The following is a 9,432-nucleotide window of genomic DNA, read 5'->3' on the forward strand; positions in this document are numbered from 1 at the left end:
GCGTTATGGGAGATAATACTCTCTCAGCCTTTCCTGCCTGGGCTGGCTTTGAACCGGCAGCCTCAGATCTCATCCTTCAGAGTAGCTAGGATTACAGGAATGAGCCACGGCTGGCCAGCTAATAAATAGCTTTTTATGTGTATCAGGTGATACACAACAACTCAGAACCTTGGGATATCTTTTGTCTTCCAGTCTGGGAAGGATCTAACCCCACAATATGCCCTGCAAGACAACAAAATTAAAGAGATTCTACAAATGTAATTAGTTCCCACAAGATTTGGGTGTGAGTTACTTCCAAGTAGTGAGTGCAAAATAAGGCCTTTCTAGAAGTCAGTGCCGCCAACAGGATGAATCAAACAGTAAAGAGAATATGTTTGTTAAGAAAGTATGGAGGTGTCTAGGAGCTGACAAAAGTGGTTGTATGATAGGAGACAAGAAACCAGAAATCACAGTCTCACAACCACAGAACCTAAAGCATACCAGGCATCCCTTAAGTTTGGAAGAGATCCCCACATTCCATGAGAGACTATAGCCTGGTGGCCCCCTGGTAGAAACTGAGCAGCTGCTAGAGACAAACTACACCCAAACTACCAAACTTATGTCCTACTATTACTGGTATTTAATGGTCAAACAAATAAATTTGTGGTAATTTGCCACATATCATGACTAAATAAATGCATCTCCCAGAGTACTGGTGCCTCACACCTGTAATCCCAGCTACATAGGAAGCTGAGATCTGAGGATCCAGATTCAAATGGATCTCAAGCAGCAATGTCTGTGATATTCATATTGCCAATAAATAGTAAAAATATTGGAAATGGTGGTATGCTTAAGTAATACGGCACCAGCCTTAAGAGAAAAGCTAAGTAAAACTCAAGACCCTAAATTAAAACTCCAATACCAGTACATACACAAAAAATAATGGAAAAATGAGAGCATTTATTGAAGAGCATCTGGTGTTTTCTCTGCTCTGTGTAAAACTCTAACATCTCTCACACTTTTTGCTTGTGCTTGAAGAAATTTATTAAAATCTATAACACCACGTTAATGATATCTAACTACACAACTATACAAATGTGTTGGTCACACACTTTTCAATATAGCATATTGTAATTGTTACTGCAAACAAAGTACCATTCCTACTAATTTAATCTAATTAATCTCAGTAACTGGATTTGTATATTGGTATTTCTCACAATACTTTATCTGAAATCAAACTTAAACTTCGTAACTCATCAAAAGGGCAAACTTATGCTGTATCTTCAGGTACATTCCTTTCTGTCACTTTTCCTACAAATGAAAATTAATTGATTCCAACATTTAAAAATCCTACATCCCAAATTAAGAGAAGACTCTGATTAAAACTAAAAACTTTAAAGTGTTTTCAATTTCTGTTTAATTTGGACAAAGTACTTAAAGATATCTTTGGACTTCCATAGAGATATCATATCCAAAACTTCATCTATACCATATAAATAAGTTCCCTAAAGGCTGTCTATAAATTCACATAGATGTTGCTCAATTCACTAGAGCAAAAGAACTATAAATTCTGACTTACATCTATAAACATCCCATGACAATTTCTAGATCATTCCATTTTTCTCAGAACCATGAAGGCTGCCAAGATACTCACTAATGGTGAGAGGAGAAAAAAGAGCAAGTTTGCGATGGCTGATATTTTACAAAAGCCTTATTTGCATGTGGGTACACACAGAAAGCTATACAATGTTCAGCTTTACGTGGAAAAAAAAGGAACTCGCCCTACAGAGAGAGAAAACTCTTGGCAGGAGGAAGATGGACTGAAGAATTACCTGAATGCATGTCTTCTCATATATTTCCCTCCATGTGCTTCATGGAGTTTTCTCTGGGACTCAATGCTCAATAAGGCAGACCACGGTCATCCCAGCAAAAGCACAGTCAGCCAAGACTCAGGAAACAGCCACTTCTTTGCTCTCCCTGTGAAAACATCACCAACCGAATGAAAAATAAAGCAAAGTGGATTTCAGGGGCACATAAAGAGAACCATAATGCTTTTGGGGACAAAGAAAACATGTGTGTGTGTGTGTGTGTGTGTGTGTGTGTGTGTGTGTGTGTGTTCTTGTGTGTTGGTACTGGTACTTAAAATCAGGACTTTGGAACCACCCTTTAGGAACTACACATAACTACACTTTAGCTTCTTTGCTCAAGCCCGGTGCTCTACCACTTGAGCCACACTCCACTTTTGGCTTTTTAGTCATGAATTGAAGAAAAGAGCATCATAATCTCTCCTGACCAGGCTGGATTTGAACCTTTATCCTCAGATTTCAGCCTCCTGTTTAGCCTGAATCACAGGAATGAGCCATCAATGCTGGCATTAGTGACAGACCAATGTACTGATTTCAAGCCCCAATACCAGCACAAAAACCAAAACCAAAATCATACTTCATAGCCTATAAATATACAGATAGCATATTAAACCAATATAATGAAATGTGGAGAAATGTGAAGGCCATCTGAAAATGATTATTATTATTAGCTTTTCTGATTTTTAAAAACCTAAAATTTCTTTCCTAAAATGTAAACTAACTACACAAGTCCCTCATACCAAGGTATATGTTTCAAATGAGATAGCAGATAAGGACAAACAGAAAATGCTGAGGAAAACAAATAATTTTAGAATTCAGTGATTATTACACAGAAAATCTACTTTAGCATCTGTACTTTGAAACTGTTTCAAGTAGGCTACAGTAATGACAAAAACTACTGTTCTTCTCATTAACACTTCTCATGAAAACAGGTTTACTTTATTCCCTTTATCTGTGAATATTTGATTCACTTTTCCCAAAATGACACTAAAGAGACTCAGTCTTTCCAAAAATCCAAATTTTATATCTTAACACTTAAATCAAATATATCAGGTATCTTCTTTGGGTTGGGAGTATCATAACAACTTTTAAGTTGTTCTTTTACCTTTGATGCCAGGAGGGTGTGTATTTTCACAAAAGAGGACAGGAAAACACTCAGTAGATCACCGGAAGGCTGAACTCTGAAGATCATGGTTGAAAACCATGAAAACTCTTACCTCCAACTGAAAAACAAAAAGCTGGAAGATGTGGCTCAAGTGAGAGGCTGCTAAAGCAAACAAAACCAAAAGGAGGGATGGGGACAGAGGACAGCATCCAGGGCCAAACTTCATATTCAAAGACCATCTCACATATGCACAAATAAATCTGACAACAATTCAGATTAACATCATCTGAACTGCCTAATGGGAAGTGTGCATGAGAATTTAAAAATATTTCTATTTTTAAGAAACACATTTAAGGAGTTCTGTGAAGATGGGGGAGGAGAAGCTGGAGGCTAAACATGCTTTCACATAGGAAGCAGTTTTAGTGTTCCAGTGAACAATCCTAGGCCAGAAAATTTCACCAAGTGTGCCATTACAGTACAGAGAGTTTGGCCAGAGAGGGAAAATACAGGCAAGGAGACAGATCTGAGCATGTGCCAGAGGTCATGGCTGTTGTTGTGTTGGCAGCGGCAGCGATGGCTGTAGCCATCATACTTACAACAGAAAGAGTCCGGGACAAAGGCGCCAGAGGCAGCAGGTGAGTGGATTCTATTCAACACCAGCAAGAACTGACAAGTGTCAGATATCTTCATCCTGCAGATTGCAGACCAGAGACAACCCAGGAAACAAGACTGTCTTGAGTAGAACCCTGACATTCTCACTCCTTCTCAGAGAGCAGAGGAAGGAAGGCCACCCCTCCGTACCCACCCCCCAACTACCGGAGATCTCTGTCTTTGATACTGACAAAGACCAGAGAAAACTCTGCCCCTTTGGGAGGGACTTTCTTCACTGGGTAAACAGAGCCAGAGGCTGCCACTCCCTACAGCAGCCAAGAAAATCAATTGAAATTCAGTAAACATAAACCCTGAGAAAGGCTACAGGCTGGGCTCTGTGAGTGTCTCAGAAGCTAGCCCCTCAGGAAAAAGCTACAGTTTGCTGAAAGGCCTCAACACTACCCAGAACCTAGTCTCATCACAGCATCTCTAAAGTAGAGGAAACAGCCATCTCCCTCTTTTGTGATGCTCAAAGCAGATCTCCCTCCCTCTGAACTAGCCTGGGAGGAGGAGGATCACAAAATCCTGGGTAAAGCAGTGCATTTTTCTGCCTGCCCAAACAAACTGACTTAAGTAACCAATCAAGCCACAGGAAAACCAAACACCACAAGCAAACCAGAGACTCCAACAGGACACTGGTTATGGACACAAGGGAGATAAGGATCTTCCCATCCGCCCAAAAAAAAATCAAAGAAATCTTTTCTTTGTACCTTTTTTAAAAATTTTTTAAATTTTTTGTTAAATTTTTACTTTTTAATTTTTTTGAAAAAATTGTTCTCTATTAATCTCTTTTTTCTTCCTCTTACAATTTTTATTTTAGATTTTAGGTGTATATGTGTGTGTGCTATTTTTTAGCTCTATTGAATTTTTGATCCTTTTTTCTTTCTTTCTCATTCTTTTCATTTTTCTTCTCTTTCATTCTTTTTTGCATGACTTAATTGCTGCTCTGCTCATCCCCAGATATACCCGACATTGATTATTAGACCTTATCCCATGTTGTCTACACACTTAATCCAAAAATTTATTACTCAATTCAAAACCTCTCAGACTTAAATTCCTTAGTAGCAGTATTAACCCTTTATACCTATAAAATATTTTAAGCATTTTTTAGTTTTTAGTTTTTCAACTCCTTTCTATCCCTCACTTCCTCTCTTCCTATCCCCGTTCTTCTCAGAATACTACTTCTTTAAACTTGCATAATTCTAAATGTTTCACTTTTTAATTTAAAATTTTTGTTTTTCCATTTTTTCTTGTCTTTTTTTCTTTTTCTTCTTTTTTTCTCTCTACTATCATCCTGTCCAATCCATTTCCCTCCTTGAGATAAGGACCTGGTTAATTACACTCTCCCTTTACCTTTCCACATCCCTTTGGTGTTAGTTTTACCCACATTTCTTCCTAATTTCTGCCAAATTCTTCTTTGTTGTTTGTGGACGATTAATACATAATTGTTTGGTATTTAATAAGTTGTATCTTTTGAATTAGATTGTATCTGCAGACTTTTGACTGTGCAACTATGGACATTGGTTCATGGTTGTCTTAAAATAGTGTTCTACCACAAAGCTGGTGTTACTCTCATCCCAAATGGGCAGAAGAACCTGGAAAAAAACACAAGAAAAATGGCAAGTCCGGGGAGCTCAACTCCCACTCATGATAATCAGGGGGCAGAACAGATCATGAATAATCCAGACAAGAGTTCCCAAAAAGCTCTACAAATACTACTGGTAAACATGGTAAATGAAAAGATTAAAAACCTGCGAAGGATCAGTAAGAGCATGATATGGAGAAAGAGGAGGCAAACTAAAGATCAGTACAGGAATCTCATGAGCGTGAGGATGCTACTCAAAGACTGATACAGGAATTACATGAGCAGATTGAGAACACTAAATGAGAAATAAAGGAATTACGTGAGCAGGCCAAGAACAGACAAAGAGAAAGTCAGGAATGGAGTGAGCAGGCTGAGAACACTTAAAGAGAACTACAGGAATTGGGCGCATATGAGGAAGCTAATCAGAGTAATACAGGAATTGAGAGAGTGGGACGAGAAGATCAATAGAGGAATCTATGGAACCCATAAACAGAAAGCTGAAAGAAGTCAGGGAGACTACAAAGGGAATGCTGAATGGAACCCAACAGAAGGAATAGAAGTCCAAGGAAACCATAACCAATTAAATAAGTGATTTGAGAATAAACACTGAACACCAAATTAAGGATGTAAAAGAGTTCATACAATTTCTATAACAAAGCTTCAACAAAGAACTTGAAGCCATCAAAGGCGACCAATTAGAAGGAATAAACAAAAGAAACAAAGTAGAAATTTCTGAATGTAGGTGAGGCCATCGGGAAGATCGAAACTTGGGGATTGAAGACAGCCTAGATATTATAGAGTAAGAACCTACAACAATCGAAGACAAATCCAAGATATATGATAGATCTATTCAAAATTTGGAAGACACCATCAGAAGCATAATGGTTGTAGAGGAGCACCTAGAGACAGAAATTAATGGTCTAGGAAATTTTTTTAACAGGATCCTAGCAAAGAACTTCTCAAACTGGCAAAAAGATAGGCCTATTCAGATACAAAAAGTTTTTAGAACTCCAAATAGGCTAGACCAGAACAGGCTATCCCACTGTCACATTATAATCCATACAGGATCAATTCAGACCAACAAAATGATCCTGAAAGCTGTCAAGGAGAAAAGATTAACCATCTATAAAGGGAAACCAATTAGAATCACCAAAGATTTCTCAGCAATTAAAGGAAGTAGATCTTGGAATTATGTATGCGATGCCTTAAAGACAAACAACTATCAACCAAGAATACTGTACCAGTCTAAACTCTCCTTCATAACTGAAGGTCAAATGAACACCTTCCATAGCAAAGAAACACTGATACAATATATTTCCACAAACCAGACCTACAAAAGAATCTTAAAGATGTTCTACACATAGAAAACCAACAAGACCACAATGAAGGTCAAGAAACTGCACTGAAAATGAGAATCCAAGAACCATAGGAGAACCTAGGTGCCACAGCCCCCAAGAAGGTGGATAAAATGGCAGGAACTCCCAAATACTTCTCAGTCCTATCTCTCAACATTAACGGACTTAACTCCACAATTAAGTGACATAGACTGTCTAGTTGGATTAAAAAGCAAGATCCTTCTATTTGTTGCCTTCAGGAGTCACACCTTGCCCATAAAAACAAACACATTTAAATGTGAAAGGCTGGAACAACATCTACCAAGCAAACGACCCCCATAAACAGGCAGGAGTTGCAATCCTAATATCAGAAAAAATAGACTTATATTAAAATTCGTGAGAAGAGATAAAGAATGTTGCTACATACTAATTAGGGGATCTCTCCTTCAGGAGGATATTACAATTATAAATATCTATTTGCCAAACAACGGAGCACCCAAATTTATCCAAGAAACACTACTTTCCCGCAAATCTCACATAGATCCAAAGATATTAATTGTTGGTTGTCGGGTCTTTGTCTGTCCCACGAAAGATGGACGTGGTCTGAGGAAAGGTAAGTGCAGCTGCTCGGCCGATCGCCAGCCTCCCTCAGCCCAGGAGACAATCAGAAGCAGCAGCAGGGAGTCAAGTCAAGTAGGAAAACTCATTTATTAACACAGAGCAAGCCCTTTTAAAGGAAAAAAGAGCAGGTGGCATGGCAGGGGAGGAAGAGGAACCAATCACTGTGAAGGTCACACCCTATTATGCACCTAAGTTTGCATGGGCTGGTTTTGCACTGAACATAAAGCAAATTGGGCTCTGCCCACTCAACTCCCTTTCAGTGTCATCTTTGCTGTCCATGTGCTCTACAGATTCCCCTTTTTTGTTTTAATGGCAGACCCACCTCCCAGTTAGTTATCGTTTCCCCCCCTCTGTAAAGGTTATTTTAACAGGATTACATTGGTAAGGATAGCATTGGCCACACAAGGGGTTTGAGGCAAGTCTGGGGGTGAGATTCGCTAGACAAGGATAGGGAGGGTCCGTGTGCATGATCCAAGAGCCCGTCCCAGTTACCTCACATCCCCACATAGCACTGAAATAAACATCTGTCCCACCACAGTTAGAAATGTCCAAAGCAGTTCAATTAATTCCTGGGCATATATAAAAGTCAGTATCTCATAAGGTCTTCCTCTTCAGAACATGGGAGCAACCTGGGTATTGGGAGTTCCACACATGCAGCACGGTGCATCCTCGTGGGCCCCCACACTCAGGCCATTCTACTATAGTCCAGAAAAACAAGGAAAATTTAAAACAAACTGCAGACAAAGCAAAGCAATACTGGGCATCTGCTGTCTTTTAAGTAAGCCAGTTCCTTTTACATGCCTTTAAGTGAGCACAGGGGTCAAGATGACGTTGAGGTTTACTGTCAGCAACCAATGGCTCCCAACATCTCTACCGTCTTTCTTTAAAGAAGTGAACTGCCTGCCTTAGGTTGGGTGGATCGCCTTATATGCCTGACCCATCATCGGGACTTTCTTCAGAGCGAAGCTGAAAGCCCTGTCTTAGTTTGGTCAGACTGACACCCCCTCCTACCCATCTCTGGCTGCAATTCCTCTCAGGGGAAATTCATTCACTTGGAGCTTGATCTTATGTAACTGGCTGGCTAAGCTCATAAGAGGTTTGCAGTGCACATATAATGCAAGGAAGGCATAGAAAAACCATCAGCAAATGCATTACCAGGCCAAGAAATGTCATTAGCAGTCCTTGAACATTAGTCAAGGATGGGATAGCAGTCTTTGCCACTTCAGAGTCCAGAGCTGGGGCTTGTTCTAGAGCAGGTTTTAGACATGTTTACAGGAAAGCATAACAAAAGGTGGTTGTACAAGCAATGAGTAAAAGAACAATTAGAGCAGGTAGCATTAAAATAAATAGCTCCTACAGAAATATTAAACGGTCCATACATAATGACATAGGGTGGTGATCAAAATGAAGGTCAGGCCAACAGGTAGACGGGACAGCTTTTCTTGTAGTACTATTGATGATTTCTGCATTGCCAGCACTGATCACTGCCCAGGTCACATGTTGAGGTTGATGTAGGTTCGGTAGGGCCATTACCAGGACTGGGAGGGTCAGGATAGCCAACAGCTGGACTATCGCCATCTGCAATTGTTAAAGAACACAACAGATTCTCAAGGGCTGGTTGCCCATGGGGATGGTTACTAGTTATCTTTCTGGCTTTCCTCTTTTAAACACAAGCCTCGGTCACCATAGCCGTTTTTCTTTCCTTGTTGATCAGCTTATCCTTGTACATCCTCCTGTATAGAGATGATGGGTAAAAACTTAAGGTTCCTGGCAGGGATCCAAATGGGGGCTGTCTCCCCTATGGGAAAAATGCATCCAAATCCTCTGCCCATGCTAACTAGGGGGTCAGGTCCTCTCCATTGTTGTGTCAGGGGGTCCTTCCACTTGACTTTCACTTGGGGCTAGGGCTTAGTTTTCCCCAGTTCTTCTGAAATCTGGATTCAGTTGCCCCTTTTGAAAAATTTAAGATGTTAATTGTAAACAAAGCTATCTGTAACTGTATATGGCGGCTAACTCACCCTTTTTTGTTTTATAGGTTATCATAATACAAATTAAAGGGATTTTGAATGTCCTGAAGGGCCATAGTTATGGCCAGCTTTTCTTTTATATTGTGCTGACCCTTGACAAGGTTGAAATCTTTGTTGGTTTCGGGTCTTTTGTTTCTCCTCAAAGGCTGCATACACAGAGCCTTTACCTTTGTCAGTAAAAACATGGAGGGCGCCAAGAATAGTCGTAGGAGAAAATAGAGATGGCATTTTGAGGGGAAGTCACCACAACATGACAGTCCATTTG

The sequence above is a fragment of the Dipodomys spectabilis genome, unplaced genomic scaffold (assembly GCF_019054845.1).
Source record: "Dipodomys spectabilis isolate Male_0828 unplaced genomic scaffold, ASM1905484v1 ptg000170l, whole genome shotgun sequence".
Taxonomy (NCBI): domain Eukaryota; kingdom Metazoa; phylum Chordata; class Mammalia; order Rodentia; family Heteromyidae; genus Dipodomys; species Dipodomys spectabilis.